We start from the raw sequence: 23676 nt of genomic DNA on the forward strand, positions 1-23676 counted from the left end.
GACACACCTTTTCAATGAAATAGATTTTCTTGTATGGAAATTACATGAAAATACATTTTTCTAGTAGATATGTTAGGCTAGGTGTATGATACTATCATGTACTGTATGTTATGTCTCTGTTGTGACCTGTACTTTGCTCGTTTGGGCAAAAATGTACACTTAAGGTCTTCGTTGAGAGCTAAAGGGTATCCCAATAAAGTCAATTGATTCACTATACAAATAGATAGATACATCAAAGAATGTTTCGACCTTAGAACCGGTCGTGTAAGTGATATCAACATATTGGTTTATTCACGTGGTTGTTCATATGTTGATACATTTGTATCCACTTGTTTGTATGTAAAGTTAAAGCTACATGTAGTGCACCCTACGAAAGTCGCTGTACTTTTGTTGCGTCACCGACAAAGATTGTGTGAAAAAGGTTACCAAATTGGCATTGATTTGTTGCGTGTGGTGTCGTTTGCAGGTAAAAAGCACGACTTGAAGGCCAGGAAAACCGTTCGTGGCCTAATTTTCATTGTCGGACGAAAAGACAACGTTTCACAGAATATTTAGTGTTTATTTCTTCTTTGGGCTGACATTACAGGCAGACAAGGTCGCCCAACTAGCCAAGACTCTTACAAAGGGCGGGTCATGGGAGAGAAATGCAAAATACATTAAACAAGTAACATATCAAGTACAACGATACATCGAAACGAAAAATATGATACAAAGTGTCTGGATGTGTGACATAGGCATTGGGCCATTAGAACTTGAAAAGGATCAGAGGACTGATCGAAAGCTTGTTGTTGGTCAGTGCTTTATTCTTGTGGACGGTTATATAAAGTTTAGAATTGTATCATATATATAATGTATATATAAAATACAAAGTATCTACATACTGATATTTAACGTTACTGTTGAGCCTAACATTTCGTGGCGTCTTAAACAAGTATTGCTAGCTCTATTAGTTTTTACACAGAGAACGGGTCAGCGATATGTCGCCCTATAAATACAGATAAACCTCGATAAGAGCAATAAATTACCCGTGACCGGGTTGTTCTAAAGGCGTAATTAGCCTACAGTAACAGGTAAACTGTGCCGACACAAAGGAAAGTATGCCAAAGCCGTGACAAGCTGTCTCGCCTTGTCTCACGGGTCGCCGCTGACACAGTCAAGACCGCGCGCTTCTGGAGGTGGGGTTCACTTTCTCCAAGCAGATGTTAGGTGCTGACACAGTCAAGGCGCACGCTTCGGAAGGTGGGATTCACTTTCTCCAAGCAGATGTTAGGTTTCCCCTTCTCTAAGGCGCTGACAGTCAAAATCGCACGCTTCAGAAGATGGGTTCACTTGCGCCAAGAAGATGTTAGGTTTCTACTTCTCCAAGGCGCTGACACAGTCAAGACTGCACGCTTCTGAAGGTGCACGTGGGGTTCGCTTTCTCCAAGCAGATGTTAGGGGCTCTCCCTTGTCTAAGGCGCTGACACAGTCAAGACCACGCGCTTCGGAAGGTGGGGTTCACTTGCTCCAAGCAGATGTTAGGTTTCTACTTCTCTAACGGGCTGACACAGTCAAGACCGCACGCTTCGGAAATTGGGGTTCACTTTCTCCGAGCAGATGTAAGGGGCTCTCCCTTCTCTTAGGCGCTGACACAGTCAAGACCGCACGCTTCGGAAGGTGGGGTTCACTTGCTCCAAGCAGATGTTGGGCTTGAAGGTGTTGGTTCACTTTCTTCAAGCAGATGTTAGGTGCTGACACAGTCAAGACCGCACGCTTCGGAAGGTGGGGTTCACTCTCTCCAAGCAGATGTTAGGTTTCCCCTTCTCTAAGGCACTGACAGTCAAAATCGCACGCTTCAGAAGATGGGTTCACTTGCGCCAAGAAGATGTTAGGTTTCTACTTCTCCAAGGCGCTGACACAGTCAAGACTGCACGCTTCGGAAGGTGCACGTGGGGTTCGCTTTCTCCAAGCAGATGTTAGGGGCTCTCCCTTGTCTAAGGCGCTGACACAGTCAAGACCACGCGCTTCGGAAGGTGGGGTTCACTTGCTCCAAGCAGATGTTAGGTTTCCGCTTCTCTAAGGCGCTGACACAGTCAAGACCGCACGCTTCGGAAGGTGGGGTTCACTTGCTTCAAGCAGATGTTAGGCTTCTACTTCTCTAACTTCTAAGGCGCTGACACAGTCAAGACTGCACGCTTCATAAGGAGGGGTTCACTTTCTCCAAGCAGATGTTAGGCTTCTACTTCTCCAACTTTTGAGGCGCTGGCACAGTCAAGACCGCACGCTACAGAAGGTGGGGTTCACTTGCTCCAAGTAGATGTTAGGCGTCCAGTTCTCTAACTTCTAAGGCGCTGACACAGTCAAGACTGAATGCTTCAAAAGGTAGATGTTAAGATTCTCCTTCTCTAAGCTTCCGCTTTGCATATCGGCTTTTCCACTCTTCCAATTCCATCATACAATCTGTGCTCAAGTCTAGTAATTTTTCTAGTAATTCTACCGTAACATACATTTCCAAAAGCTCCGGAGACGCTTGTACCAACGACGGTCTTACTTACTATATGGTGCTAGCGCCTGAAATAAAGAATAAAGAATGAGTATTCGATGACGTATTTTAGTGGGTTTTGTCCGTGTTTCTATTTTGTCAGGGTTTCTTTGTAATGGGTAGGTAGAGAAGCGTAATTGTAATAGATAGCAACAGCTATCTGCCAATCAAAGTTCACCACCAGAGCATATCCCAGAACACGAGATATCAAAACCGGAAGTTCCGCTACAGTACCGTAGAAAGCCTCAAGATGGGTTATTATCGAACTTGACTTTCGTTTTCTCAAACCCTACCCCACAACGCCAAAAGGATCCATCTACGTTAATAAAAACACCACAGCTGTAAGTTGTTCTTACTATGTCTTGTTAGTATCGTCCAGTCCTACAAAATGTTTCTTTTCTATCGCGATGCACACAATTCTTTGTTTATTTTGATACCACGGCCACGAGTTGTACACAAGAAATAAGGCCTCTTGGGTTATTCCATTGACAGAAGAGCAGCAGGAGATTCAGATCAGGAGACGGAGGAGTGCATGCATGTTTGTTTGTTTGTTTGTTCATACCTGTATCTGTATCGATATAGGAGGTATAACCACCCTTCGGCGTAACAAACCATCTTCGTAGGCATGCGGCGCGGCAGCAGCTATATATACTGAAAGACTTGTCACACCTAACCTTTGCACATCTGACTGCAAATCATGTTTCAAGCTATCTAATTTAACGACGTGCCTACTCTATTTGACGGCAAAAATTGCCAGCAAATTCCTTTCAGTCAGTGATAGTTCTAGGACAGAACGAGTATTTGAACACATCAATCCTTGGTTGAAAACTTTGGTATTAGAAACTTAGAAACAAGGAGGTCCTTATTCAAGCTCCTTGCTCGAAGGCATGACCATTTCTCGTTCTTGTCTGCCTGTGAGCTTGTCTTACCTCCATGTAATATTGGTGTATTGTTTTGGGCGTTTCTCTGTGTGTGTTTATGTTTAAGTTTCCGGATTGTGGCTGTTCTGGCCCCTCTGGTGGCTTCTCGTGGTACTGCAGCAGAACTTCTTTTTTTCTATCTTTTCTCCTGCATGGATTGCGACGACTTTTCGTTTGTGTGTTACACAACTGTGTAGGTGTCGGGAAAACGAAGGTCAATGTCAGTTTGACCCACTGTCGGCTTTCCTTGGTACTGAAGCAGGGCTCCCTTTTTTCCCTTTTTCCCGGACATACTAGGATTTTAATTTTTGTTTGTTTGTTTGAAGTAGAAAAGTCCATGTGCAGAGAAGTTTAAGACGTACTTTTTTTTTTCCTCAAGGCAGTTGAGAAGTGATTTTGACCTAGTGTGATCGTCCCCACTTGGATACCCCTCGGGTAGGGAGGGAAACCCGAGTCTGTGTCTCCCGCATATCTTGGCGTTCCTCCAAGAAGACAGGATAACGTCTTGAGGCGCCTGTGTGGGCAAAAGCAGACCTTCTTCGCCATGTGCGGCATGTCACGGCAGATGTTCAGGTGCGGGGCGAGGCGAGATAACCACACACGGGACGGTACCTCTGCTTCTTTCACGTGTGAACATCGCAAGGTGTGAATCGGAAGTCATTACGTCTGATAGATAGGTCTGTATAGTGGGCTATGGGGTGAGAAAATGTAAAATATGCTATCTGGACGTGTTTTGTAATATCAAGGAGTCTAGTCAAAACTCCTTGGTAATATACAACCAGATGTAAGAAAGAGTGAAGAGCAAAAGGTGTACTAAACAAGTGATGAAAAGTTGATCGGCACTGGAGTGAGAAAATGTAGACATCTGGATGTTTTTGTTGTGTTTTTTTTTTTTGTAATCTACAAACAGATGTAACAGAGGGTGAAGAGCAAAGAGATGTACTAAGCATTTGTAGAAATTGTGGATAAGGCTGAGATAACCACACTCGGGACGGTAACTCTGCTTCGTTCACGTGAGATCATCCTGATAGATTGGTCGGTAGTGAGGTGGGAAAACAGTAGAATATTGTTCATAACTGTCCATTGTCACTTGTATATCAATTATGTTTATACCATGTACTTGCAATTAGCCCTCGGGCACGAACTTGCAAATAAATTTCTTATTCTTAATCTCCAAGCAGATCTTGCGGTGGCATATAAGATTGTATCATAAGCTTGAAAATGAGTTTAGCCGGCAGAGGAGTTTCATTCGCCTTCGGCTAAACTCCTTCCTGAGCCTATGAGACTATCTTATGCCACCGCAAGATCTGTTTGGAGATTAAGAAAATACTGAAACATGTGTGAAAATCGTAAGGTGTGAAACAGAAGTCATTATATGGTTGGTCGGTAGTAAAGTGAGTAAATGTAAACTATGCTACCTGGGCGTGAATTTACAAGCAGATGTAAGAGAGAGTGAAGAGCAAAAAGGTGTGAGGCGAGCCGAGAAAAGGCGGGAAGAACCACACGTGGGACGGTAACTCTGCTAGCCTGGGTACCATCCGGAAAGTAGTTCGCTCCGGCGTTCATTATATACTATATACAGTCGCTTCTAGCTCTGACATTCATTATACACTATATACAGTCGCTTCTCTGTGTTTGATAGCAGAAGCGAACATAGGAGCGAACTACTATCCGGATGGTACCCATGCTGTAACTCTGCTCCTTTCACGTGTGAATATTGCGACTCAGACGCAAGGTGTGAACTGGAAGTCATTACGTGTGATAGATTGGTCGGTATAGTGGGGTGAGAAAATGTAAACTCATCCTCACACTCAGGGTTGACATCGCGGCAAAGCCTAACGATATTAGACTCTACCAGGCTTCGTGGATTGGTGGTCTAATTGTAGAAATTGGACAAATAGAATCTATAGTACGCTAGGGGAGTTAGTCGGCCAGAAGAGTACGTTTCCTCACCACGTGGTGAGGAGAATGATTCTACCGATCCACGGAGCCTGGTAGAGGCTATAACGATATCACCCCTGACAAATCAGCCAGGGTATTTGGGTATTTGGCTTCTTGTTGTCGGAAGCTCGGAAAGGCGCCATATAAGGCGACTCATTAATATTCAAGAGCAAGATAAGAGGGTCTGCATGCTCTTTTACGTAAGGCGTAGGCAGCCAATTTTATTTCCCGTAATTCGTAGGGAAAACCATCTTATCTACGTAATTCGTAGCGAGGCGACCAAAATTAGCGTAATTGCCTTCCTTGATTTAGCGTAATACGTAGGGGGTTCTTTTAAATTCAGCGTAAATCGTTGTCGGAACTCCCCATGCAGACCCTCAGATAACAGTACCGGCGTAACGTTCTTTCAGCGTCCAGACGTCTTTATCAGGTACCAAATTTAACATTTGTCGGTTCTGTGGGTATAGGGTAACCACGGCATCACCGTATATATGTACCGACCTAGCATACGATAAAAAAAACATTACCATCACGCAAAGAAATACAGATCTTTGCACACGCCGCGCCGTACGCTGTTTGTTCGAAACTTGCAATCCGGTCGCTGATTGGCCCGCGACAAATCAGGCAAGCTCATTAATATTCATAAGCAGGGCGCCCCAAATACCCAAATACCGTGGCTGATTTGTCAGGGGTGATATCGTTAGGCTTTGCCGCGATGTCAACCCTGAGTGTGAGGGTGATGTAAACTACGCTATCTGTAAGCCTCTATCAGCCTCCACAAGTCCCTGAAAAAACAGTAGAAATTGACTAAATAAGGCCAAAAAAACACTGTAGATGGCCTTAGGTCGCAAACTACACTCCTCTGGTGTGTTTTCTGTCTATTTGGCCAATTTTTACTATTTTTCCATCGACCTGTGGAGCCTGGACGTGTTTTGTAATATACAAGCATATGTAAGAGAGGGTTAAAAGCAAAACGGTGTACTAAACATGTGTGGAAATTGCTTTGTGTTAATTAGAAGTCATAATATGTGACCAAGGACGTTATATATCTTATATAACGCCATTTGTCGGTGGTGGGATGAGAAAATGTAGACTATGCTACCTGAACGTGTTTTGTAATGTACAAGTAGATGTAAGAGCAAAAAGGTGTACTAAACATGTGTGGAAATTGCTATGTGTTAATTAGAAGTCACTATATTTGACTGAAACCCAACTTCTGCAGAGCGCTCGTCACAATTAATTGTAGACGCCACAATTTTATATTTTAATTACAAAATTTGATGTAACCATGTCGTCACAACTTCTGTAGCATTCACCACTAAGAATGTAGTGCGAACAGGTAACTTTAACAAATGATTAATAGAATTGAGAACAATTCAATAAGACGACAATAGGACGCCCATAAGACGAATTTCGGCATCACTGAGCTACCACCCCCTCCATTGCATTGGGTCGCTCCTCGATTACGTAATGTGACAAATTGACGATTTGATGGCGAAAATCATGTCCGCATATCCGTTTACAGCCGTCGCCACTGTATTGTGTCCAACACCATGGAGATAACATAGCAAATACCTTCCCGACGCCAACTTCTTGTCACTACGTTATAAGGTCATGTTGATTTAATTATATGGATGATATCCTCTGGGAACCCAAAAAGTGATGCGAGCGTGCGAATAAAAAAAGTTTGAGAAAAATCTTTATGAAATGTAAGTGGTCAGGAAGGTTGGACATATGACAATGAATGTAGTATACCGAACAATTGCTTCTTCATTTTTGTTCTTTCACATTTTCTTTGACGTTACAATAATCTATGACATTGGTATACGTTTTCCGGCATTTGTTTTTGCAACTCACGGCATATTTTTGCTTGTTTTGAATCTGCTTTGTATAAATAGCTGTACGGTTGAAAACTTTCTTTATTTCATTTTTGGAAACCGCCGAAAATTGATGCGCCTGTGAATGTCATCCATATACCGTAGATTCAGAAATGTTCGCGGTGGATTTAGTTCGCGGTTTTTGCGTCGGCCATTTCACCGCGAATTTAAAACCACCGCGAACATTTTCCAGGGCATTAAGATACTACAGCGCATGGTGCTACAGCGAAATTAAAACCACCGCGAAGAGTCCTTTTTCCCGCTACCGCGAAATTAAATCCCGGCGAACTTGAATACATTTACAGTATCTTTTTCAGGCATGGCCCTACGTTGAAACTCTGTGCACGTCACGCTCTGGTAGACTCGAGTCATTCCTCTAATGATGCTTCAAATCGAATTGGCAAAATGGCTGGGGTTAGGCTGGCGCCGACTGATTAATTGGCTAAGTAGTTGAAGAAGCCAAAACGTAATTGAATAAGGTATTCACACAAAAATACATAGTTTACATAGTTTAAAAGTACTTGTTTCCATCATAGGTTGTTCACGATATGACGATAAACGCTCAAAGCTGTTCACCTTTCTTTATGCTTAAATTCTTCAAAATAATTCAATTCATTCCATTCTATAGATAAATCTAATTACATTCTATGAAGAGATGTCCTTACTGTGCACAAAAAGATATGTCAAAAGGATGTTCAGACCTTAGAATCAGTAGTGTAAGCGACATGTTAAACTTAACGTGCTGATACATATTGCACCTGTTCGTTAATTCATTTGTATCCACTTGTATATTTGTATAAATGTAGAGAGCCGCGGTATTTACTTTTGTCAATAAAGATTATACACTAATACAGTTCGTATATAGAAAACGCAAAAAATACGAATATGCGTTAGTTCAGTATTTTTGTCAGGGGCAGACGATATTCTAGGAACTTTTGAATCTGTCATACATCGTTGCTGTCAAGCATTTACCAAAGTAAGACCCAAGGATATCGCGATTTAGAGAAGAGACGTCTTAGATGTAATGTTACCCTATAAGACGATGGCCTTCTAGAGACGAAACTCTTTCCTCTGATCACGTGGAATTTGTACCTACGTGGATATAACAGACCGGGCTGCTGTTTGTAAATCTTCGGGGAGGCCAATTAAAACATCTGCCTTAAATATTCGGCCTCGGCGGCACCTTGACCTCAGTATGATGAGGGATTGTCTGTTTGTCTTCGAGCTCTGCGGACGAGGCATATTTCCCATCGTGGACGAAGCTTAGTCTTCCAAGCAGACGTGTCAGCTGGAAGACAAAAGGAGAGGAATTTGGCCAAATACTAAAAAAATAGGGACAAAATAAGTTGTCATGGGATCTCAGTCACTCTTTTGCAGTCTATCCTAATCTCCAAGCAGATCCTATGGTAGCATAAGATATAATAGTATCAAAAGCTGCCAGACGAGTAATGCCGGCCTAGGAGTGTGATGACTCCCTTTGGCCAGCTTTACTCCTTTAGCCAGCTTTGATACTATCTTATTGAAAAGGTAAATCTGCCTGGAGATTAGTCTATCCAGCTATCCGCTGATCGGTCAGTTCACTCCTAGGCCAATTAATTCCTACTAGACTTAATTCCTAACTTGGCCCAAGTCCCCTATTACTATTCGGCCAGGCGGGAGTCTGGTAGAGACTAGACGAAACTGATGAATTGGAGAAATGAAGACAGACTTTATCAGTGTCTGTTCCCAGCTGTGTGTTGACAAGAATTGAAGGGAAATATCTGAGTTCATCAGTCGGTGAATCAACCGGAATTTTATCACATCACTTCGCGGGTAGGGTTCACGACCCTATTCTTCCGCCAAATGGTGTTAACATAAAGGTTTGTCATTGATTATATCAATATGTACTCAGAGGTTAGACTACGGCTGGGTTTTTAAACGTTTTTTAGCCGTTTTTATCGGGCTCTCTATTTTGTATTGTTTCTTGAAGTCCGCCAGCCAAGGTTTTTACAATACAAGATACAATACAAAATAGAAAACTACTAAAAAAACAGCCGGAGCCTAACCTCTGCTTGGATAGTAGTCAACATGTTCTTTGTTTGAATGAATTATATCCGTCGATTATCTTTTAATCCAAATATGAAGAAAAAACACAAGTTGTTCAACAGAAAAAGCAAAAATGGTTAGAAGAATACCAGGAAACGTAATACTGATGGTCACATGTACATACAGTTCCTTTTGCCGCACGTATTCTTTTCCGTCATTTCTAATAACACTCTTCAAAATATAAACCTAGTTTCTATTTGGAAGGCAATCTATCCTCGGTACAGCATGCATTTATATTTGTCAAATATTGAATACTTTCCGACTGTGCTCAACTGCAATGGTATAACGCTAAAAGTCACCTTTATCTGTGGGGTAACCTATATCCGTTGTATTTAAAAACAGGATATTTAAGCATATGAAGCGGCGGACGGTGGTTTCAAATTGCAATATTTTCAACATACAAAAAAAATGTATTGCGATTTGAAACCATGCACCGTCCATCGACGGATATATGTTACCCCACGGATAAAGGTGAAGTAGCGTTACCTCCAGAGTCCAGACATTTGAATCAGGTTGAGTCACTCCACTCAGCCAGACAGAAATGACAGGATCAGACTGATAACGTCGCTGTCCTGGTCGCTGTAGAGGAAAACCTGCAAAGATAACGACTGCCGGTGACAAGCGGACCTCTGACGCCGCAATCTGGTGTGGTTACGCGTTTTTCCGCCAATCCTGCAAAATAGTGAGCTATCTGTTTACAGTAAACAAATAACAGTAAACAACTGGCACGCCGTTTGTTTCGCACAAACAGCCAGGGCTTCCGAAAGTCTTGATGACTAATTTTCAAGCAGATGTGAAGCGGACCTATAATATGATCCGGTGTGGTTACGCGTCTTTCCGCCAATCCTGCCAATAGTGACTTTTAAAAAAGTTTTATCTGTTAACAGTAAACAACGGGCACGTCATTTGGCACAGACAGAAGTAAACTAGTAAACAGTCGGGGCTTCCGAAAGTCTTGATGACTAATTTTCAAGCAAAATATAAGTGAAAGTTACTGACAGGTCCGTGCTCTATCCACACATCTTGTGACTCTAGTCGTGAAGGCGCTGAAGGTCCATTGTGAAATATGGGACCGATTTTGCTGTACGGTGCAGAAACCTGGACACAAACTAGTCAATTAGATGGGACCTACATAAAGTTACTTCGCAGAGCATAGACTATATTTTGGACTCAACAATTTATGGAAGTCTTCCACCAAGTCCCACGGCTATCTCAGAAGCTCACTCACTGTCGTGCCAAGCGGGAAGTAGTTTCGTCCGTTCTCCTGTGGAAACCGAGTGGCCAGGTTCATTGCAGAAGTTTGACTTTTACGCACACTAGAGACTCTGGTATTGATTTTGAGAACTTAGAAAAAAGCAACGTTAGACAGGGCTTTATGGAGTGAAATATGTACTAGCCTGGTCCCGCCCTCAGGTCGATGATACATGTCTGTATGAAGGCAGAATAATTGTTACTTCTCAAGCCTCTCTGTTTGGAGAAGGGAAAGGAGGGAGGAAGGGCGTGTTTTCCTACTGTCAACCGCCAACTTGTCAACACAACCCGATGATCTTCCGGTTCATACAGAAGTTTAAAGTAATTTTTTTGTAATTCAGCATAAAATCTATGTTTTTGTCAACTCTGTTATTGATGTTTATATGTCTTGTCGACGTAGAATGATGCTAAAAATGTAAGACAAAACTAGCAGTCCTAAAAGAAATGCACTTCAGGAGAGGTTGATCAACTAGGCACGTATTCTTTATCGTGTATATCGCCATATTATGGTTTTGGTGAGTATGGGTAGTCTCCAGTACCAGACTCCTGCCTGGCCGAATAGTAATAGGCGACTTTGGCCAAGTAAAAATAAAAGCCTACGAGTGAGCTGTTCGGACGGACAATTTACTCCCAGGCCAAGTAACTCCTACTAGTACTAGACTTTTATTCTAACTTGACCAAAGTCCCCTATTTCTAGAGTAGAGTATGGGAACCTAATGCCACTCTGGCTGTTTGTTACGGAACGTGGTAAAATAGGAAATTACTCATTTCCTCTTATCCCATCCACTACAGTCTTATATAACGTCCTTGCTATTGTATTATAAGTTTGTGTTACAATAATAGTACTGCAGAAAAACAGATTTGTAGTACACAATGGTGTTCTTCACGTTTTAAAGTCGAAGTTGTTGTTGTGCACTTGACAGTTGAGCCTCCATTGTGACGCCGCGGCCAAGTTCGGCACTTCCGGTGGGCCGACGTTTCCCACTTCAGCAAGCGATGGGAAATTCGGACGGCTTCGATTCACACAGTGACGTCACACGGGCACACCTTACACCAACTCTGACGACAGTTCACCCTTATCCGCGGGGTAACCTATATTCGCTGTATCAAAAACAGGGTATTTAGAGATATCATGTCGGTATCAAGTAGTAGTTTCAAACTGTACTACATTTATTTTGAAACACTGCAATTTGAAACCACCGTTCGTCGACTTGATATCCCAAAACACCATGTTTTTAGATACGACGGATAAAGGTAAACCTGCGGATAAAGGTAAACTATCGTTACATCTACGGGTATGAAATATTATCGTTTTGTATTTGGATGGATGTTTTGTGGGAGAGAGTTTCTCATAAAGCATGGTACGTTCTGTCTCACCCTCAATAAATAAATGGTCATAGATGCAAAAGTAAAAGAAAGCAGTGTGGAGAAAGTTCTTTTTCTACTATACAAACTACACTGTGATACAAATAGAACCTAATCTCCAAGCAGATCCTACGGTAGCAAAAGCTGACAGAGGAGTAAAGCTGGTCTAGGAGTGTGTATACTAGGAGTAAATGCAGAAATGTTCGCGGTGGAGTTAATGTTCGCGGTTTTCGCGGTGACCACATCACCGCGAACTTAAAACCACCGCGAATATTTTTCTAATATGGTATTAGACTGCAGTCTATGGTGTTACCGCTAAAGTAAATCCACCGCGAAAAGTCCTTTTTCCTGCTACCGCGAAATTAAATCCCCGCGAACTTAAGTGCATTTACAGTACTATGCTACCCGTAACCATACTCCTCTGCCAGCGTTTGATACTATTTCATACTGCCGTAGGATCTGCTTGGAGATTAGAAAAAAGCTGACGTGACGTGTTTTGTTTGGGTGACATCGCACGCCGTTTCCGTTTCGCATATATCAGCTAAAGAAAACGTCCGTCCGTAATAGTTTACACAACGGGCCCCGCGAAAACATGAAACCAGGAATAGCCGTGAAGTGAGACTGTTTACCCTCTCCGGGGATGTGGCTCAGTGTTCCGGAAACGATCTACGGAGAAAAATAGAAAAGCACCTTACTCCTGTTACGCTTACTAGATGTGTAGTCTCCAAGCAGACGTGTTGGGAAGTTGGTTGGAAAAAAAAGAAGAATTTGGCCAAATAGGGACAAATGAATAGGCTACTGAGCCCCAATAAACTAACCAGGCAGATACTCAGGGTAACAAATAACTTGTCGTGATTTCAGTTAGTATTTTGCAGAGTCCAGCTATCCGTCCTCACACGCCAATAACTCCTACTATGCCTTTATTCCTAACGTGGCTAAAGTAGAGATGACTGTGTGGCCTGTACCAGGCTCCACGTATCTGGAGTTGGACGGCCGGCCGAAAACTATATACAATTGTCGCAAACTGAACATTTTTGCCTCTAGTGCGTTATCTGTGTGTGTCTGTGATTTAGCTGATTTCTACTATTTCCAGCGACACGTGGAGCCTGGTAGAGACTAGTGGCTGTGTAAGAAGCACAAGTCTTTTCAGAATCCACGGAAGCCAACGACGGACTAGCATACCCCTCGTACATTGTCGACGATCTTCGAGCGTAGTTCGCGATCGCTGGAGGGTCGGCCGAATTTCGGTGCACAGCGAGCATAGGGCGACTCCTAGAAATCGCCGACAATCACACAATCACTTAAAATCGTGCGCTGATCGAGAAAACTAATCTCCAACCAGATCTACGGTGGTATAATATGTAGTATGAAACCCACCGGTGCCCATGACTCCCTTTGGCCAGCTATACTCATTGGCCAGCTTTGATACTATCTTATGGCAACGTAAGATCTGCTTGGAGATCTGCTACAAGAAAACACCGGACGTATTGCTGCCGAAAATGTCATTTAGCTGAGCTCGCCGATTCGTCGTTCTATCGATTTTCGCAATGTGACAATGTGACAGGGGTATTTAATCATGCACGCTCTTGCGACCGCGCACAACAGAGCACTGACGCACAAATTTCTTGTTTTGTATCCGTCTTTGGTTTGAAGCCAAAACAGCCTTAATGTGCTTTCATCAAAGTCCCGGTCCTGTGATCACGGAACAGAAACACAGACGGACAAGTTTATGTCATTTCAAACCGCTTTTCAAACCTTTGTTGCTCAATCAACGCGTTGACTTTGTCACCCAAAACAGCACATTGACGCACGAAATTCAATCTTTTTTGAGGCAGCCATTTTGCTCTATTTCTAACCTGTTTTGGAATAAATGTTTACTTAGTTACCACAAACAAAACTGTGACGTGTAAAAATATCTTTTTACTTAGTCCACCTTTTCTTTCATCCAACTTAAAAGTCTTTTTAAATAAGCACAAATTTCGGTAGGACAGAACTTCCTAGCATCCTAAAATGATACTTTTGTCAGGAAAAATTGTATGTCTTGTTTGCCACTGTTATATTTACCTCCCCTTCCTTTTGAACGTCGAAATCGAAATCGAACAGGTGTGACAGCGATCTCGCCCCCCCAGCGATCTCGCCCCCCCGGGGGGCGAGATCACTAGCGTTTTCGCCCCCCTTTAGCGTTTTCGCCCCCCCCCCCCCAGAACATTACTAGTATTCCTCGGAGGGGTCTTAAGAGCAACTGGTTACTACATATTAGGTGCGCTACCTGGTACTATACTGCACCTGGGAGTAACATAGTTGGTGTGTTACCTGGTACCTATATGGCACCTTATTACCGTAAGATGTCATGCCTTGTTCGGTGCAAACACTACATTGAAAGGACATTTTTTTTGCAGCTGACATGGCAGACGTGGCATAGAAAACAATGCTATTGTGAACGTATAAATCAACACCGTCTATGGCACGGAATACGTCAGCTATATGTTTTCAATTTGTCACAGTATTTTCTTTCTTGTGCAGAAAACATTTCCAAAGCACTAAGAAAAACACAATTGAATAATAGTTTCTCATTATAAACACTATCTACGCACAAGTTCATATACCTGTTGCTAAATGCTACAAAAAACTGGTAAAGTACCAGTCTTAAGAAACACGGGTAAAACACCAGTTCCTAAATACTAGAAAAACAGTCATATTGGAGGTGAAGATATCCATAGGGTAGGTGCATATAACGTACCAGTTTCTAAATACTAGAAAAACAGTCATATTGAAGGTGAAGATACCCCTTGGCCAGGTGCATACACCAAAATGTGCATTTTTCTAATGAATACCTTATTTGCATAATCAATAAAGACATGACATAGTTCTTTTGTGGTCAATTCATAATAGAGGCTTCATATTGGAGATATGTAGGTTGCTTGAGGACAGGTGAATACAATGAAATATATCTCATGTCGAGACATGTAATTACGTTAATATTGATACTATGGATGGAGTTATGTATCAAACTCGTGTACTTATATCATTCTGAAACTGCATTGTGTGATTTATACCAATCAACTTCTAAAATATCATGTAAACCCGTTTTTTTTGGGGGGGGGGGGGGCGAAATCGCTAAAGGGGGGCGAGGTAGGGGGGCGAAATCACTAACCCCCGAGGGCGAGATCGCTAGTGATTTCGCCCCGGGGGGGCGAGATCGCTAGTGATTTCGCCCCCGGGGGGGCGAGATCACGGGGGGGCGAGAACGCTGTCACACCGGCACCGTAATATACTATTTATAGACACACAAACGTTTGCAACTTTCCAATAATTTCATTCTCATTCCATGAATTTTTTCGGACAAGAGTTGGGACAGCTACCGGCGACACAACACTATCCCACGGAATCGTATTAGCGTAATCATATTCTTGTAGGCGTGACAAAATTTGACAATTGTCAAAGTCAATTAAGGATTAGAGTTGGGGAAGCTATGAGGCGAGGCAATATAACACTCCGGTAAATCGCGTTAGTGTAATGATATATTCTTCTTTCGTAGGTGTGCCCAAATTTAACAATTGTCAAAGTTAATTAGAGGAAATGTAGAACCGTAAGAAATGGTCCACAACAATAGATGTCGGCATGGCAACCAAACAACACAACGCCGCCCTACTGAAACTACATTTTGGTCATCACAAGTTATTTGCTAGTTTCACACGTATGTCGATATTGGACAATTGCTAAAGTCAATGACAGGAAATTTAGAACTATGAACATATCCAAAACAACAAATGTTGACCTGGCTACCAACAGCACAACACTGTCACTCGAAATTACATTTATGTCTCCACCATAATGAAATTTAACATCTTACGAAACGGTTAAGAATAGTTCGTGAATTTGCCATGTATAACTATAAACATATGCCAAACAGAGAAAATTGACATAGCAACCCAAGAACAGCATTTTCACGCGGTGTGATGAAGCTTCACCTGAATGTACCTGAGTTGGAGAAGGGAGCACGGTCTAACTGACAAAGAGTCTACTCCGCAGAAAAGTCCTGACAAACTCTCTTAAGAAGCGCACCTCTCTATTGTAGTGCTCTACAACGGAAACGACACCTAACAAAACAAACACTGTCGGTGAAACGTGTTTTTGTACTTGTGCGATTCAGCTGTTGCGACTACACCTCACCGGGTTTACATGTAACTCTGGGCCGCACAAAAGATGGTGTTTCGGACGTCCTGTGTGGCTTTTCATTTTCTCTACCACAGGCACAGGTGAAAACAGTCCTTGGAACGCTTTGAACACCCAATGGATAGGCTTATAAAGGTTGGTTCACACGTGCGTATACAATCATTTATGTTGAAGTACGTATGGATAATCTCCAAGCAGATCTTGCGGTGGTATAAGATAGTATAAGCCGGGGAAGGAGTTTAGCCGGCAGAGGAGTTTTATTTGTCTATCATCATCTTACGTCAGTTATAAGGGTTGCTTGCATATGTTACTATGACAGTCCATAATGATATTCTAAACAGTCGACTGTGGCATCGTGAACTTGAGAAAGTCGAGACAAGCCAGACCGAAACATGTGCGGGACTGTGGTCAGACAAAACCCGGACATTCATGCTTTCAGATTCAAGGTCAACGACTGCAGGTCAAGGTCACGGCGTGTCCATTAGATACGATGACTTTGGGGCCGTTAATTCTTACAAAAAGTTTGTTAGGAGGGGCCCCCGTGGGACAACTTGCAGCTCCCGGGGTATTTTTTGGGCCCGGCCGCACCCCGTGTTGTATTTTAATCGGAATTAAAATGAACCTGGGACCCGGTAACACAATGCCGTGACCTACCCGTAGGGAACACCGAGGAGTACCCTCTGGTATCCACCAGTCCTACGGGACAAATTTGTGGTTTCGGATCCCAGCCGGGGCTACATTAATCTCCAAGCAGATCCTACAATGGCATAAAATAGTACCAATTTGGCCAAGGAGTGTAGTCAGCAAGAGGTGTCCATTTGCCATGTAGCAGAACACACTCCTAAGCCGGCTTCACTCCTCTGCCAGCTTTTGATACTATCTTATGCTACCGTAGGATCTGCTTGGAGATTAGGTCTACATCCCTGACCGTCCTGACGGACACCGGTGCAAATGTGACCTAAGCCTTAGAGAGCCTTATTAGGCTAACATCACATTTCCAACCCAGGGCCCAATCGGGCTGTTTGTGGAAACGAAACATAGAATTGATACGTAAAAATATACACAATAATGCCTACGGCTGTTCTCTTAACGTCTTGTGTAGTTTGGTGTCTTTTTTTTATCATACTTTTCGTTCCCGAAAGCTGCCTGGCCGGGCCTTGGTTTGGAAATGCGACGAAGGCTTCACACCCTATGCTATTATCGCACAAAACAGGGGTATTAGGGGCTTAAAGAGACATGGACAAGAACAATAGAACGAGACCTGAAAGACAGAAGACTGACTCCGGATAAAGCACCAGGTATCGTATTAGACAGGTCCAGATCACCCTAAGCCTCAGAAACCACAAGGCCTAATCTCCAAGCAGATCCTACGGTGGGATAAAATACTATGCTCATAAAAGTGCCATTTTGCTGTCCAAGGAGTGTCCATTTGCCACCGATGACGCTCTTGGTCTGCTAGTGCTACACTCCTTGGCAACCTTTATGAGACCTCTTATGCCACCGCAGGATCTGCTTGGAGATTACACAAGTCCCAGAATGTTGATTGAACTTCTCACACTGCACTGCTCGTTACAGGGGAACGATGGATGGAGGAAAAGTGGCGTAACTAACCCCGCTTTACGGGAGCGTGTCTCGCACCTGTACGGCCGGGACCACCTCGGCGCGGAACACCCACGGCAAGGATGGAACGCACGAGTTGTACAGCCTCCAGGGGAACAACGTTACGTGCACCTGTCCATGAAAACCAAGAAGGGGTGGGGGCAATGGACCGATCCCGTCGAACGCCATATCGAACATATAGAATAGGGGGTTCTATATCATCACGGTTCGATATGGCGTTCGAATATCGAACATATAGAACCCCGGCTTATTCTATTTGAAGTATTTCGAACACCTCCGTCAAAAACAGCTCCAGCGGGGTAGAAATGGTCAAAAGAAAAGGTTATTTTCTGCCTTATTTGTTGAAGACTACATACACTGAGTGTAGATGCTTTGAGAGGGAGAGCCGCTGCATAGTAGCTAGATAGGGGCGACGGAGGTGTTCGAAATAGAACCGTGATCGAACAGGGGCGGGGCATTGGGATCTGCAGTGAAACTTGAGTTCGGTTAATCTTGAGGAGGTAAAAGGCGGTGGGAGGAGGGGGAAGGGCCTCCAATATTGTGCCCTTGACACAGACAGTCAGTTGATAACAGCCCACTGCTTGTCACGACCTCTTAAAGGCTATGGGACTACCTTTATCTTTACCATCTACTAGTAGCTTAATATCGATTGTTCGTAACGTTACATTGTTCTCTTGTTATCTGTACTTAGCTCAACTAGGCAACTGTGTACAATAAAGGTCTTCTTCCTACGATGTCAGACATCTTTCTTATATCAGTTTTTGTCATGATTGCCTTACCCCCACCACTGTAACCCCCACCTAATCTCCAGAATATTTTGCAAATAATACAGATAATCTTTGGCATACTTTTAAATAGATGTATGTGTTATCGTTAGACCTTATACACTGGGATACTGAAACGCAAGCACTTTTTGTAGGGTCGGGCGGTGTAAATGAAGGGTGTTTGGTCCAGAACCCAGAGGTCCTGGGTTCGAATCCTAGCAGGCTACCGCTCTTGTGTCCTTGGGAAAGGCACTTAAAATGCACTACACACAGTCCTCATTCCACCCAGGTGTTTAAAAGGGTATCCGAATTCGGTTGGGGATGTAAAAGGCGGTGGGAAGAGGAATTGGCTCTAATATTGTGTCCTAGACACAACTTATATCAACCCAGTGCCCTTAGAGACATGTCATGGTACTACGTTACCTTCTGTCTGTCCTTCGTTGTGTGGCACTGTTGAAATAATTATGTTAAAATAAGTTACTAAATAGAGTGAAGTCCAACAATGTCCTCTTAAAGCGAACAAATAGATTTAAAAATGCGCGCACTTTAGCATTGTATATTCTTTTTACATCAAAACATCACGCGATTGGAATGCCCTCCCGGAATACATAGTCAAAGCCAAAACCAAAGCTATGGGTACTCGACGCCACAGCAGAATGGCGATCAGGAAACAGCGCCCCTGCCCACTGAGGAGCCAAAAGCCACCAGCCACCAACCAGCTAGCCACAAACCACGTGCACCTGCACCTAGAAAATGACCCCTTCATCCCAGTGCCTGAGCCCTCAACCTAATGAGGTTTGGCACTCAAAAGAAGAAGAAGAAGTATATGGCAGCTCCCCTTGGGTATAGGCAATGAGGCGCCCCTCATATACACGTTTGCTTCACAAATTGTCTGAAATTTTAATTCGTCGCCTTTTTAGCGCCTTTCATTCTTCGGGGAGGTAAAGAATTTCAGGAACGTAAAACTAATGAATACTTTTAACCTCGACACAACAAGACTGGCCACGCACCTGTAGCTCGGTATTGATGTGTTCAGCGTTCTGAATCTTTTCTCCCGTATTCTCGGAACAAACGTGTTGACGGTAAAACACTAAATTTCAGTAATAGCTCTGCAAGCTGTACACCTGTCGTAAGATCCTCTCAATTTGCCTTTACACATTCTGTAGGTACTGTAGGTTATCAACGGGTTTTTGGTAACGTTAGCCTTTGTTCAGCTGAACAACATAACTCACTGAGAAGCTATCGATGGAATACAATAGTATTGTGCACGTAAAAAAAGTCTTGCCCTCTATGAAATGTTTCCCTTTTGAGCCCCTGGTACTGCAGCATAACGTCCAGTTTTGATTTCTTGTGATGATCATGATTTTTGGGTGGACTAGAGAGCTTCTGTGCTCACTGGACGTGACATGCATACGCTTGGGACCTCTAGCAGTTTTCTTTGGAACTGCAGGGGCGTTTAAGCTAAAATATTCCAAACATTCACATTCATTAAGGGAAAGTAAGCCACCGTTAAACAAAAAATGTATCCTTATATCATCCGTATATAACTTTTCTGTATTTTCTTAATGAAGTGAATATCTGACTACATTCTATCCAGGCGTCAGGTCGCCATGATTATTTCAGAGGTCACTCATGAGCCATGAAGGTCAACGCCGACATCTGTGGCGACTTAGCGAAGTAATCCCTCGCCACAATCACATTTTTCTCGGCTCGTAAATCGGCAAATTGCAAAATAAGACCCAGGGAAAAAAACTTCACGCTTGACGAAGTCGTCTCTCGAGATTGTATCACCCGGAGGGAAGTTCTTCACGGGGGACCTGACGGGGGAGATGTAAGATTGAGACGTGACAAGGGGAAGGGCTCTTCGTCATTTCTAGTCTCTGGAGTCCACGTCTAGCGAAGAAATAGACGTAAAGCAAGGACAACAACAACATAGTCTCCAAGCAGACGTGTCAGTTGGCAAAGACAAAGTCAAAGTACATTTGTACAGCGGGTACAACGTAAGGCAAATTTAGGCATATTGTATAAGAAACTAGCTATATACTCGGTATGACAAAAGAGAAGAATTTGACCAAATAGGTGGGAAGGTTGATAAGGGCGTATTGCTGCCTTTCCTCATACGGCTTCTCTCAAGTAGTCCACAAACTAGTCGGCTCATAATCCAGAGGTCCTGGGTTCAAATCCCTGACGCCCAGAAAGGAAAGGAAAGTGATCTCGACCTAGTTTCAGATCACCGAAGAGCTAGTCTTCCACTGGTTGTGACAGAGCCTGAGGACAGATGCTATGTACAGTACTTACAGGTTCATTGTACCGGGGAAATTCCCCTAGCTCTTTTCGACAAGCATAATGAGCAGTGGACCACGGCTTAATGTCCCATCCTAAGGACTGCAGCCCTTTCCGGTAGCGTGCATGTCAGGTGAGCGACGCAGCCATAATCGAACTCACGGCTTCTAACGCTAGTTCAACTTTATTCGTGGGATAAGCTATATCCGTTGCGTTCAAAAACACGGTATTTAGGGAGCGACCGACGGTGGTTTTAAACTACAATATTTTGAAAATACATGCATGTATTGCAATTTAGAGCCACAGTCCGTCGACTTATTATCCCTATATATACTCTGTGTTTTTTTAAACAACGGATATAGGTTACCCAAGGAGGTTGGGTTACCCCACGGACAAAGGTTAAGTAGCGTTATATATGTTTTTTTTAACAACGGATATAGGTTACCCCACGGACAAAAGTAGCGTTACTTCCAGAGCTAGAGGCAGGGCCGCAAGTGCCCGCAACTGACTACTGGTCTACGCACGCTACCCAGACAGTATCCATATCACGAAGGGGCCGTCGCTGTTCGCTCTGCCATGACCTTTCTCATGACCGTCAGGTGAGTGAACAGTGGATCGCTGTCCGCACGCAGACCTGGGGCCAACGGATTCTCCACGGTCGGGGATGGAGACATTACGTAGGGCATGATGGGGCTGAACCTTGACCTGGATTTGACCCTGACATACTAGGGACACCTTTTTTTATGATAACCTCTTCATGCGTGAAACTACTGATATTAAGTTATCTAGCGGCCCTGTCAGATCTAGTACTACTAGTATTCCATTTGGGACGAGAATTTGGAAGTTGATATGCCATAACGAAACGTGACATTCCCAAGGACAAAACTGGTAGACTCTGAAAGAAGGTGAAAACGACATGCTCATGTCCATTCGTTTACAAATACAACTTTAAAACAGGAAGCAGTTTGCTAATGACAACGGTAATGATCCTTATTATTACGTGTCCTTATCTTTATTATTACGTCTTCTTTATTGCGTGTCCTTGCCCAATCATGGGCAACATGGGATCAACACATTGAGTTAACTACTTTTTACTAGTTTGAGTTAAAGTATAAGTATAGAGAAGTTACTCTAACGTTATATTTCACCTATATCTAGATATATCTGCGGAGTCTATTCCATTATCTTAATTGAAACTTGTGTAGATTTTGGAAATTCACAGATATAACAATAGCAGTTTGTAGGTGACATAAGATTCGTGCACACTACACATTCAGGACACTTACAAGAGATTTGTGCATTTCTGTATACCTATGTATTGTGAACATTCTAAAAGAAAATGTAACCGTTACTACATTTTCTGCATGGTTTCGCATTATCAAAGTTAACGAACCCCCCCCCCCCCCCCCCCCCCCCCCAGATCACAAAGTTGGCGGCCCTCCCGACCACTATCCTGGATACCAGACCACAGCCCGATCTCAAAAAATATCTATCGTGTGATATGTATTTTTGAGATTGAGCTGGGGTTTGGTATCCAGGCTACCCGACCACCTATGCCGCGACCGCCACGCGTCCACCGGGCCGCCGACTGTCATCTCGGGGCCGGGACGGAAGCGATTGTTATCGGGGTAAGTGGTTACAAATTTGCCTTTCGACCCGATTCCAGGGCGGGCGTCAGGTCTCGTTTCGCCGCCGCATCTGGAACCACTGAGCGTCGTCTGTCCGGTGAGTGACGAGAGCTGTCAAGGTGTGAGGACAGTAAAGGCGTGGGTTCGTGTGGCGAAGCGGCGAGGGTTTAGATCACGGGAGTCCAGGGTTCAAATCCGTTGATTTGTCACCGATCTTGTGCCCTTGGGAAAGGCACTTTAAACGAATTTCACTAACGGCACTTCACTCAGTTGGAAATGAGTGCCTAACTTCGGTTAGGGCCGTCCTTCGGATAGGACATAAAAAGGAAGTCCTTTGTCTTAGGAAAACCACACCTTGATCGAAAAGAGTCGGGGTCAGTCTTCAGCCCTCGATTTCTCTTTACGTCTTGTGTATTGTGGTGTCTTTTATATCATACTTTTCGTTCCCTATTGAACTTAGACGAGCTAGTATCATTGTATTAATTGACTTGTTACTGTTGCCATACAATTGTACCATGTACAAATGTTGTGCAATAAAGTTCATTCATATAAAAGCTACCCGGCCGGGCCCGGTTTGGAAATGTGACGTAGGCCATGCATACCAGACTGGACACTGTACCAGACCAATAGCCTAGAATCCAGCCATGTTAGGGTATAAGTAAGGCTTGTCCTCATATATTTCGCATTGGACAAGTTGGGAAGCAGCGAGAAGCTTGTGTGGCTGGGTTTCAGGCTATAAGTGGCTTGGGTTTGGTGTGTTTTGCAATAAATAAAAAAAAAAGAATAGAGGAAGGAAGTAAAGAACGAATTGATGAACAAGAGCTGTTTAATAATGATCGACCCCTAGGTAACCACCATGTGATCGAATATCCTTCTGACATACTCATTGCTACTCAGCGGGTCACCTAAGGTAAAATCACGATCACATAACCTCCCAAATTCTCTCCGCATCTGCTTATCAAATCCCTTAAACGCCTATCTATGACAACAAAGTTGATAACAAAATCCTGCGATTTAAGAAGTTTGGGACCAACCGCACAGGAAGGACTCGGTTATCCTTGAGTTGATACACGATATCATCTAGCCGCACCTGTCTCTAATCTGGTGGATTCCGATCTGCAAAGTCAGGCGAGGGAAACATTCCGCCTGCATCCCTGAGTTTTTAAGAATCGATAAGTAAAGAACATGATACATTTGAAACACAAGGGGCGAAACACTTCTGGGATTCGAACCCGGCCGCCAGCT

Source organism: Branchiostoma floridae, chromosome 3, assembly GCF_000003815.2.
Source record: "Branchiostoma floridae strain S238N-H82 chromosome 3, Bfl_VNyyK, whole genome shotgun sequence".
In the NCBI taxonomy this organism is placed as follows: domain Eukaryota; kingdom Metazoa; phylum Chordata; class Leptocardii; order Amphioxiformes; family Branchiostomatidae; genus Branchiostoma; species Branchiostoma floridae.